At 38.7% G+C, this 12,023-nt stretch overlaps 1 protein-coding gene across 18 annotated transcripts in view; it reads left to right on the forward strand.

The window, feature by feature from the left end:
• Positions 1-12,023, forward strand: part of ZBTB20 (zinc finger and BTB domain containing 20) — a 764,927-nt gene that overhangs the window by 389,158 nt on the left and 363,746 nt on the right. For 16 of the 18 annotated variants that reach the window (XR_014138210.1, XM_081796727.1, XM_081796734.1 and 13 more), the window contains one exon: positions 2,585-2,632. The gene's annotated coding sequence lies outside the window, so the exon portion shown is untranslated. Of the gene's footprint in view, positions 1-2,392; positions 2,496-2,584; positions 2,633-12,023 lie in introns of those variants that run through there. The other 2 variants (XM_081796659.1, XM_081796683.1) reach the window with 2 other exon arrangements.

Consider the following 12,023-nt stretch of genomic DNA (forward strand, 5'->3'; position numbering starts at 1 on the left):
CCCCCTGGTTTTTTTCTTCAAAGATTTTATTTATTTATTTGCCAGAGAGAGAGAGAGGGAAAGTACAAGCCAGGGGAGTGGCAGGCAGAGGGAGAAGCAGGCTCCCCGCTGAGCAAGGAGCCTGATGTGGGACTCAATCCCAGGACCCTGAAATCATGACCTGAGCCGAAGGCAGATGCTTAACCATCTGAGCCACCCAGGCGCCCCTCCCCCTGGTTTTTTTCTAAAAAGGATCTATAGCTCAGGTAGATTTGTTTGTGGAAAAATAAGGACAGTTGATCAGAATACTCTGGTCTTTCACCAGGAAATCATATTCCTATGTATACATTTTCTCAGTGTCCCTCTCCATGTGTTATGCTGAGTTCGGATTCCAGGATGCAATTCTGTATGTATATACCTGCATCATGTAAAATACCATACTTTTTAATATAATTTGAACATGATTATTCATCTGTAACCAAGCACTTACTTTTGGTGGGCAGTTCCATATAGAGGGAGTCATTTTTTGTATCCTGATTTTCAAATGGGTTGCCTGGATTTAAAAGAAAACTTAGAACTCTATAGATAGAGCGTTTTCTTGGTTGTCAAAAAGAGTTGGAGGCATATATTATAAAACAAATAGAAGAAAATGTCTTCAAGTAAAATATCTTTTAACTTTTTTTTTTTGCTTGTTTCTCAGAATAGCTTCTGTTTTCATCTTGGTAGGTTTTTACACTCTTTGAACCATACTTAGGGCAGAATTGACCTTTCAGCATCTGACGGCTGCCAACTGATTCTGGTCAGCCCTCATTTTCAGTTGTAACCAGGACCCTGGACACATATAGGCTACTTCTAGTTTTTCTTTGGTAATGTGGGATCCAGGCTTCGAAGGGCCGACAGGCCTAAACTTACTGTTCCCAGGGCATCCAAGAAGCCAGGGAGAGTTTTAAACAGTTTCTAATTTTTCAGATGTCCTTCATAACACTTTCAACCTAGCTTCTCCTCACTGTTGGCAGTAGTAATAGATATTTTTAAATGTTGCAACAAGAACCTTAGCCACTGACTTACCTTTCCAAGCAGAATTACTCTAGTTGTGCCTGGCATATAGTAGCCCCTTCATAAATATTTTACCACGTTTTGGTGAGCTGGTGAGGGACCTTCAGTGGCCATTCCTTCACAGTGCTTACACAGGCGAGCAGTGAGCCTTGAAAGGAATAAAGGGGTAAGATGAAATCAGATGCAGTGCTCTTCAGGTCCCAGCGATGGACAGATCACCCCATTTTATAAGAAAGCCCTTATTATCCTGTCTCTGTCTTTATAAAAGTAGCAAATCGCAGAAGGCAATTTTATGTTTCCTAGAGGTCTTTTTCAGTGGTCAGTGCTGCATGGAACAGTGGATCGTTTAAAAAACATAATTTTGGCAAGCTGCTTTGGTGGTCCTCATTAAGTTTCATATGCAAATGTGTTAGGAACTTTGGATTCTGGGCCTCAAACATATTCCTCTTGCCTTATACCACAGGGTCTTTGAATCTTGGCTTTTCTCATTTTCCCTGGACAATTGTGTTTCAGACTCCTTTTATTTATATAAGTGTTCAGATGATGACTGTAGACAAATTTATATAAGTTCTTCCTTTACATAGAGTTTCATTACTCTTAGTTACAATAATTCCGGATCTTTCTAAATCAATTTTGACTTCAGTTAGTTATGCTGGTTATTTTCAAGGCTTCATTCTGGTGGTGATATTGGGGGTGGGAGGTGATCTCTGGTAAACCATCTATGGCTTCTAAATTATAAAAGCAGCGAAAAGACAAGCATGTGGATTTATTGATAGACTGCTGCTAGTTAGGCAAGCAGTTTTTAAAATGCAGATTATATAATATTGGGGGATTTTGTTGCTCCACAGTAGAAGCTTTTTAAATGTTAATTTGGGGTTTGTTTTGCTGCTCTGTGACTTAGCATAAAAGGCTTTGGTTTTAAAAGGTTTCAGTTCAGTCGTTCCATTTGTCTTACAGGACTTGGAATATAATACTATACATTTATTTACACTCGTGAAGGAGAATAAGGCCAGTAGCTCACAACTCATGAAACCAGGGGTAAATAATCCATAACTGGTTCTCCCACCATTGCCACAATATTTATATCCAGAACACAAGTAACAAACAACCAAAAACAAGAAGAAACCAGTTGTTTTTATTTACAAAATGTTTAATCAAAAGTACAGTAAAGTTCAAATGGAGCTGCAAATCCTGGTGGCTCACAATGGTTTGATTTATTTTTTCAAACAGACCATGGATAATTAACCATAAAACATAACTTTCCCAATACAAGTTACAGTGAATTGCAAAAATGGGCAGCAAGTCATTCACAACTGGTTGCAACTGGTTCAAGCCCTTAAAGCTGAACATGCAGACAGCTACACACGCCACTTTCCCAGTGCACACTTGTATGTTCCTTCCCCAAAGGAAGTCTCCTTTACTCTCCGTGTAGTATAGTATCACTGAGTCAGCGTCCCAAGGTGAGAAGCAAATGGGTTATTTTCCATGATCACCATGTTGTCATGCATTTATTAAATGCCCAGCATTTATGATATTCTTTTCATTTCAGAATGGTCCGCCATCACTAACTGGATATTCATCACAACTTTGCTGTCGGGTGAGTAACTTCTGTTACCCCTAAATGGCAGTCCACAATATTGAGGTGCCAAGAAGTCAAGTACGTTTCTCCCAGACTCTGAAAGAATTCAACCTAAAGGCTGTGGTGTACTAAATTTGAATAGAATGTATTTTGACATTGGTGAAGGCTACAGATTTTATGTCCAGTTTGTCCATTTGAAATACCATCATTTAGAATGACTAGAAACATGATCCCAAGAACCTATGATCACAGATTTCAACAAACATTTCACAATGATTTTGCCACGCAGAGATGGAAGTATTCAAAGGGCTTGTTTGGCAGACTCTCCAGAGATACAGATTTCCAAAGGAGACGCCTGAATGGACAGAGAGGGTGATGTTTCCCATGTGGAACATTGGATGCTTTGGCATTAAACAAACAAACACAGAACCTTCCAAACACATTTTGTGATGCTTTGAACTACTTATTATTATTCTATGATATGCTAAAAATTTGAAGTGCATTTGCTTCATTTGAATCAATCTTAAAATCAGACACGATTGTTCTTGTGTACACCCACAAGTGGAAGGGAAAATGTCCTTTCGGAGCATGAATATAGATAGCCACCTCTTTTACGAGCTAAGAGGATCAAGACAAGAGCTGCGAGTGAGCCTAGCATTGAAACCTTTGAGGTCCATGTGTCTTTTAGTGGAAATTGGTGAAGTTTCAAAAAGGTTGATGTTGTGGCCTTCTAGAATTCTTGAGATTTCAGTGGCTGGGAGGAGAGTGCAGGTCGGGACTAAGGGTCTTTTCGTAGAGCATCATCAAGTCAGAAAGAGCCTAAAAGAGCTGCGTTTGCTAGAGGTTGGCCAGCACTGAAATGTCCTGGCAAGTGTACTGGAGACGGAGGAGGACCAGAGGGGGTGACTTGCCTGGCATCTGATGATATTCTCCCTGGCTCCAGCCAGGCCTGTTTAGTCATGAACATCATATTCATCCAAACCTTTAAAAGTTACACTCTTGACTTCACTTTATATGAATGTGCATAAAATGAAGAAAATAATCTCTTGGGGTAATAAAGATAGCTTTCTAACAGGGACTTTCCATATCCATTGCACAAAATCCATAGTTGTCGCTGTATTTTTGTTTCTAATTCTGTCCCACATCTACCTCTGTCTCTCTGAACATATCCATCTCACCAGTGAAGGCCTGGAGCCTTTAGGATTGTAACCACTCCCACCACCCCACTCCCACTCCCATGCTTTATTTGTTATGCTGACTAAAAAGAAACTCCTATCAGTGTGAGCAGCAGGACTCAAGGAACAGGATTACTTGGTAACTTTAATTTGTTGCTCCCATTGCTTTCATCGCAAAAGGATCTCATCACAAAATGGCCTGAATTTCACACTCTTTCTGGCTTGCAGAGAAGCTAGTTCCTCCCCTATTTCTGTCTAACACACAGAAAGCTCTTTATGTGTCTATGATCAGATAAAAATCTGTATTGATGTTTCTTTTCCTGTGGGTGTATTTCACTTCTAGGTATGAAGATTTAAAGTATCTGGGCAAAGCTGTGTGTTTGCAGTTTCTCTGTTTTAGTGAAAAGCTCCTCGGGAAAGGACAGCACATCTTATCCACTAATGAATAAAAATTTATTTTCATTTTAAAATGATACATGCTTATTAAAAATAATTTGGAAAAACACATAGGAGTAAAATGAAGAAAAATACAAGTAATTATTTCTATAATTTAAATCCAATCATTAATAACCATTTGATGTATTTCTTTACTCTCATTTTCCCGAGGATATATTTTTTTAAAAAACACATTGTAAACATACCTTGTACATCATTTTGTGTCCTGCTTTCAAAATTTAACCTAAAAATTTTACATGTAATTACATGATTCTTATAAATGTCATGTTACATAAATATATACGACTCCTAAAGAGGAATAGCTTATTTAATCTAAATATGCAACAAGAGCATTTTGGGGGTTTTTGTTTTGTTTTGTTTCACTTTTTACATCCCCATGTCTTGTACATAAAGAGTAAATGAATCAATCAGTAATGACTGAAGGAGTAAAAGTTCAAATCAGTATATATTTTTGAATTTTTAATTATGAAATCTTTCAAATACATGAATGTAGACACGCTACTCCAGTGAACTCCCACGGACCCATCCCACGGGTTGCCCAATGATGAACTCATGGCCTGCCATTTCCCAAGTTACTACCATATTATTTTGAAGTAAACCCCGGACATCACAGCATTTAGTCCATCAAGATTTCAGGCCCATAAGGACTTTTTCACATGTTAATGATATAAACATTTAGATAAATAGTTCTAATCATTGTATATAGGAGTATTTTTCTTCTGAGTACACTGCCATTATATTTCCTAAAATGTAACAATTGATCATAAAGTCTCATCAGAGTGTTTCATAATATTCTTGGGTACGTCTGTTATCCAAAGGGCAATTTGGTTGACCAGAGAGACATTTCACAGATTTGGCTAGGCTTCTTGGGGACTTTTTTTTTTTTTTGGCACTATTTTTACTTGGCTCAGAATAATTTGCTGCTAGTTTTATCATTATGGGATATACACTGTGTTTTATACAATTCTGTATCTGAGGTAAAAGGGAAACAGTGCTCTGACTACTTTAGAAACCCAGTGTGGCTATATCTAACCCATAGTGGATAAATATGGCCAACCTACTTGAACCAAATGTAGCACTAGATTTAAAGGCATCATTTTTTTAAAGATATATTGGCAGAAAGGAAAGGTTTCTTCCTAAAGGGGCACTTAGGAAGTCTGAAAAGGAAGGGAGTATATATTAATAGTCTGAATAATTAAAAAAACAAAAGCACTGTTTGGGGAAGTGAGGGTCAAAAGAGACCGTATATTATTGAACAAAGGGCACTCCCTATGTGCTTCTAAGTATTGCTCTAGTTTAAGAATATTTAAAGAACCTAGTTTTCTGTGACTAGACTAGATCCTTTGCACACAGAGCTCCACAGATGAAGAGGGCTCTGTGCAAATTAGGCTCTCCATAGAGAACCTATAGTTAGGGTTTAGTCCTGCCTCGCCGTCTTTGAATTACAGTCAGTGACGGTTCAGTAGTACTGTGTTGTCCAAAAGGTGTATTCCACTCATCAGAAATTCAGGATGTGAGTAACTATGTAACACACTGCATCAGTATAAACTGGATTTATGTGTTACTCAGGTCTATTTAATCTTAGGAGCACATTTTCCATTGGCCTCGAAAGTGAGTAGCTAGAATATTGATATGCCTAACGCTTGGGGAAGAAAAAAAAGTGCTTCTCCACTACACTAAATCTCTACAAAAATATGAGGGCTTACAGTATGGACACATACAAAGTATTTTCAGCCAAAGTTGGTAGAGGAAAGCACATGGAGGGAAAAAAAAGAAAAGAAAAGAAATAACATAAGCAATAAACCATCCCAAGCAAACAGAAAGCATCTGTAACATTTGCCAGACTGGATGGTGTAAACAATACAAACTTTTTTTCTTTCCATTTCATTTTTTCCCTTTCAGTCTTCTGATCCTCTCTATTTCTTCTTTACCTTGGTTTGGTGTTACCACCATTAAAATGTCCTCAAAAGATCAGGAAAGGATCTGATGGCTTGGCATTGAGACAGGCATTCCAAGGAAGGATAGGTAGGATCTAGCCACTAACTATTTTTTTTTGTTTTTTATTTTATGTATTTATTGTCTCATTAATGTATAGACAGAAGTGTCCAATGACAAGTTCTATACTTTAAATATATATTTTGTGCCACTATTTTAAAGCCACGAGGATATTTTACCATACCCCATAACACCCATATTTTAAAACAGCTGACCTTTTCATCATTATTTTTAAGATTGATATTAACAATACAACAACTGAAATAAAGGCATAAGTCTTCATCTCTTCCTGCATCATTTTCTCGTATGTGTTAATTATGTAGCTCATGTCATATAAACCAGAATACAAACTGCCTTTTAAAGATAAGAATAAGTTTACCCTTGGTTCTTTCTAGCTAATGTATTATACATTATACCCAAGTGAACCATCAATGCCTCATCCTGATAATAGCTATAATAATAATTATTATTATTAATGATAGTGTTTGCTTCTTGGTATATGTGTGTGGGGTTTCCTTATGCTCAGCCTTTGGGTCTGGTGTTTGTTCCATTGTTGCTATTTGTGACCATATATATCCTCAAGCTATAAAACAGCATTTCTTGGAATAAAGTAGTATTCCATATCCTCTACTTCCTTCTCTCTGGGTAAGTTCAGAATCGTCATTGGATGATTGATTCTGCTTATACAGGGCAGGGAATCCTTTGTAAATGCCTGGATCAAGCCAGGATTTTCATTTTAGACCAAAGACACAGATAGTTGCCCAAAAATATGCCAAAAAAAAAAAAGGTTTATTCACATCATCAGATCCATGTTTCACGAAGTTGGCATATTTTCTGGATGAACTTTATCGGATATGTAATATATCATCATATGCAATTACCATCAGGATAGGAATTACGGCATTCTCTTAGCGAGATCACTTGGCTGATCCTGCTTTACCTGGAGTGGTGAGGGAAGACTGAAAACCCCATTCAAGACAGACATTCAAGATGCTTTTGCAGCCAGCTCAGTCCTTTTACATTGGAAATGCTGAAGAGAAGTCTTAACTCTTTCTTCCTTTATTAAAGATGAGTCAAAGCCTGTGATATAGACAACATACTTTGGAGAATGGTCTTCTCTTTGGGAGACTGCTCCATTTGCAAACCATGCTAAGGTCCACAGAGAATTGGTTCTGTTTGTTTTATCCCACTCTGTGAAATATTCTTAACGTGCTGTTGATATATACTTTTTGGTCAAAAGTAATTTGCTGTCTGGTTTTTGATGGCCACTCTGAATCAACCTAATGTATATGTGGTGTGGGGATCGGTAACCTCTGAACACTAAGTTTAAAGACTTTTATAATTAATTATTTAAAGACATTTTAGCCCTTAACTCTTTCATGGTTCAACGTCCAAGAACACGTTGATTGGTTAAACATGTCTTGTTTATTTTTATTGTTATTGCTGTACAAATTGTACATGAAACAGGAAAGAGAAGAGCTGTTTATAAGAGCTAATTGTAATAGCAAAATTGTACTTTCTCTAACTGTTCTTATTTTCTTTTTGATTATATCAAGACCTGCACTCTAAGAAGTATGTTTCAGTTTTGCTAGTACATGACAGAGGAGAAAGATAAATCCAGTTCTATAAAGTGATGTCAAGCGTAACTTGGCACAACTGCAAATATCAATAGTTCATTCAAACCTTATACCTCCACTCATGAAGGACTTTGACTTCTGGCCATCCTTTGATAAAGATCCAGAGCAAGAGACTCTTGGGGGTTTTATCTTTTAGGAGGAGATGATGGTTCTGGTGGATTCTTAGAGCCTGAGTCACTTCTGAGATGGCATATCTAGCCCTTGGTAGAATCGGGACTCAAGTTTTCTATAGATCAAATAAAAAACCCAGGGGCTGAATCCTTAAGATAATCTCCAGGTCATTGAACAAATTTTTGCTGATGCTTACTATGTGACAGGTAAATATGAACTTTTTTTCTTTCTTTCTTTTTCTTTCTTCCTCTCTCTCTCTCTCACCTTCTAACTCCTTTCATTTTTTTTTCTTCACTTAAGCAAGGAGAAATCTCCTTATTGATTGCTAAGGGCCCTGTGCATATCTGCATGTAGCCAAAGATTCTGTCCCTTCTAGGAACTCTGGTTGTCAACCGGTGATCTTGCTTTTGTCTTTTCTTATAGTTCTGCCTGTGGCGCCTGTCACTAGCAGTCAAATAAGGACAATTTTACCATTCTCTCCTGCTGCTCTAATTTTTTTTTAGTGCCGGTACATGAATTTGTTATTCTTTATAATTCCCTTTGAAGTTGGAAATCCAAGGGGAATCTAAAACCGACCAGATGTTTCTGCTGCTGGAGAGGGAAGAGAGTAGGATTAAGTTTAACAAAAACTTGGTCTCTCAGAAGAAAAATCATTTCAGCTGGAAATCATCTTTAAATGTACTCATTTGCTACATATCTGTTAGTTAATTTACATTTACTAGTCCTTTGTAGACAATATCGCCTGTCAATTTACTCGGGAAAATTCATAAATTTTGTGAACAAATAGACTCATGCTGTGGTTTGCTCAGGCCTATGTCCCTTTTGGAGTTTTAGTTCTTTCTATTGCTCTACATATTCCCCTCATGTGCTTTACAGTGAGGGTTGTCTGTTGTTGTGGTTGTTGATGTCGTTGAAGGATTCCCATCATGTCACATCAGGCGGGGTGGCCAGTTCTGCAAACTATTTCAAGAGGGTGAGGTCAGTGCAGCCTGCGGTTAGGGACGGAAGGAAAGGAGATTTGCCAAAACGCTTCGCCTTTCTTTATGCAGAACTTCATCCACTTTAGGGATGCGTAGATCAAAACAAGAATAAGACTGATGAAGACCTTCAGGGTAAAAAAGGAAAGTTTTGTCGTCCCTCAAGGATTCAGCTGATGTTGCAGACAGCATGAATAAACAGATTGGGAGATGAAAAATGGGAGAGAAAGTGAAGTACATGAGAGCACAAGAGAGAAAAGGGCGTCCGTGAATCAGCATTTGTGGGGCCTCCCCCATGGGGTGTCCGTCCGGGGCTTCAGGCGCCTGCACGAGAGGAAAGAATGGTTAAAAAATCAAATTCGAGGAGAGTCTTAGAAACCAATCAGAATGTTTTGCTGGTTTGCTTAGCACTTCACAAAAGCGGTGGATTGCAGAGATGCATTTTTATTTGCTGGCTTCCTGCACGACATCTGTCACGCTGGCTCCTTACGTTGCTGTCAGGATTTCCTCGGTTTCCCTAGGTTTCCGGGAGGACAGAGAACCCTGTGGATAACTGCATGACACCCCTCACCTCGCTCAGTGGACTAAACGTTTGGAAACATTTTCCACACCTCCCGAGGGATGAGTGCTTACAACTCATAGTTTCTATTGCCCCAGCCTATCTTCATTTTAAATAGAAAGTCTGAGTCCTCAGTAATTATATTAAGCTTCTTAAGCAGCACATATCAATTGCATATACCATTTTAAGCATTTTTTCAGCCTCTCAAAAGAGAGTAGGGGAAGAGACAGAGAGAAATCACTTAGCAGCTGATTCACTTATTTTAAGCAGCTTTCCCCATTTTAAAATATAAAAAATTCAGGTCCTGGAACATTGGGTGATTTGAATGTTCTGTAAGGATTTGAAAAAAGATTTTTAAAATATCATATGTCCTACATTCAGGGACCCGGATTTTCAATTTAGTTCTGAAAACAAAACAAAACAAAACAGGTTGAAATAAGGGAGTTTCAACCTAAACAGTTTCTCCTCTTTCTTTTCATTGATTATTATTATTTATTATTAGCAGTAATAGTCAGATGGTATGGAAAGCATTTATGTTAGTCTCACTGCTGCAACAGAGCTTAACCTAATAATCCAAGACTTGGAACTTGATGTTTCAATAAAGGAAACACTGTTTGAGGTATTTTCCATTCAAACCAGCATCAAAAGTTTTTTAATTAACGCCATCAGAAATTAATGGGCTACACGCAGGACAGGGTTCCTCCAGACCCAACTGCTGGGAACAAGACAGCAAGAGGGACCCATTGTGTGTGTTTTTATTTTATAATGTATTTTTATTTACTTGTGGAAGCAGAGTCCCAGCTGCACATCGTGTGGCAGAGCCACAAGAGCGAAACCTGCTAGGGCTGCTTCACTCCAGCAGTTTCATTTTGCTCACTGATTATTGTCCTGAGTTCTTTGTGATTGTAATTGGTTAGAAAGTTTGAAATTAGCAAGTCCTTGTCAGCCCCTGAAAGCTTTGAAATCATGAGGCTCCATACAGCTATCAAGCTGGCTGAAACCTAATCGCCTGTTGGGTGAAGGGCCTCAGAGGGGTGAGGCCCCTCCTCAGGCTTTGCTTCAGTCACAGTCCCCCAGCCTCTGGAGCTCCCTGTGTTGGACTATGGCTTTGTTTGAAGTCCTTTCCTTTCCGTCACTGAAGCCTCTTTTGGGATGAACGGATGGTGGACCTGGCTAATGGGTGTGGGGGAAGTGAGTGCAAATGGGAAAAAGTGTAAAGGAGAGGATCAAGGGAATAGGGAGGAAGGAAAAGGAGAAGAAAAGGGATAAAAGAAAAAGGAAGCAGGATATAAGATGGAAAGAGCTTTGTAAATATTGACGTTTGGTTTCTGTGCAACTGGATTTGATGTCTTGGGATGGAACTCACTGACAGAGCCTAAATGGTCCCTGGGGCTTTTCTTTTTCTCTTTCGGAACTTTTTTAAAGACTTGCCCACTCATTGTCAGAGGGAAGCCACATATATTCATATAAGGGACCATAACCTACCTACTACTACCACCACCTTTCCTAGGAATTAGGAATCCAGTTCTTTCCTTTATACATTATAATTAAAAAACGAGGGGCCTATCAATTCTTCTCCTATAACCACAAAAGTATCTATGGTTTAACCTTAGGCTCTGGGCCTCCAAATCAAAATTCCCCAGAAAAACTCCTACCCTGCTTGGTGAATTGCAAAATAACCTCACCTTCACCCTTAGCAACACAGGAACTGCTTGGGCAGGGTTACCTAAAGTGGATCTTGTCAGCAGTGATGAAATGTTTATCGAAGCTTAAAGGTCTGAATAACTTCCTGTAAACCTTCTCATTTATGTTCAAAGCCTTCAAGCTTAATACATTTAGGTGCAGTTTTTAACCTTTACCCATTTCTCCTCTGCTTTAATACAAAACAAAACAAAACAAAAATGCAAGCCAAATACAACAACGTAGATATCACTGCCATGAATTCAGAATTTCAGGAGGTTTTTCAATAGGGCCCATCATGACAAAATGATGCAAAAATGTATCACCATTTTTGGAAAAGCTCCTTAGAGCAGTGCAAAGATTTCTTCCCTGAAACATAGGGAGATCGATACGTATCAACTTCCAGGGGATAATTGGTGAATGAGTGTCAGGATTTTCCCAAGAACTGCTGAGTCTAATCTTGACATCCTAGCCAGAGAATCAAGTAAGCCGATTAGCAAATCATCATTTTTCTGTTTCTTACCTGAGCAGTGTCAGGATTTACTGTCGCAAAGTTTGACTTCTTACAGGAGTCAGAGGCACTTTACGTGGAATATAATTAGTAAAAAGATGTCATTCTAGGGCACCTGGGTGGCTCAGTTGGTTAAGCAACTGCCTTCGGCTCAGGTCATGATCCCGGAGTCCTGGGATCGAGTCCCACATCGGGCTCCCGGCTCGGCGGGGAGCCTGCTTCTCCCTCTGACCCTCTCCTCTCTCATGCTGTTTCTCTGTCTCTCTCTCTCTTTCTCTCAAATAAATAAATAAATAAAATCTTTAAAA

Source organism: Leptonychotes weddellii, chromosome 1 (genome assembly GCF_054177405.1).
Source record: "Leptonychotes weddellii isolate Sample4059 chromosome 1, ASM5417740v2, whole genome shotgun sequence".
Lineage (NCBI taxonomy): Eukaryota > Metazoa > Chordata > Mammalia > Carnivora > Phocidae > Leptonychotes > Leptonychotes weddellii.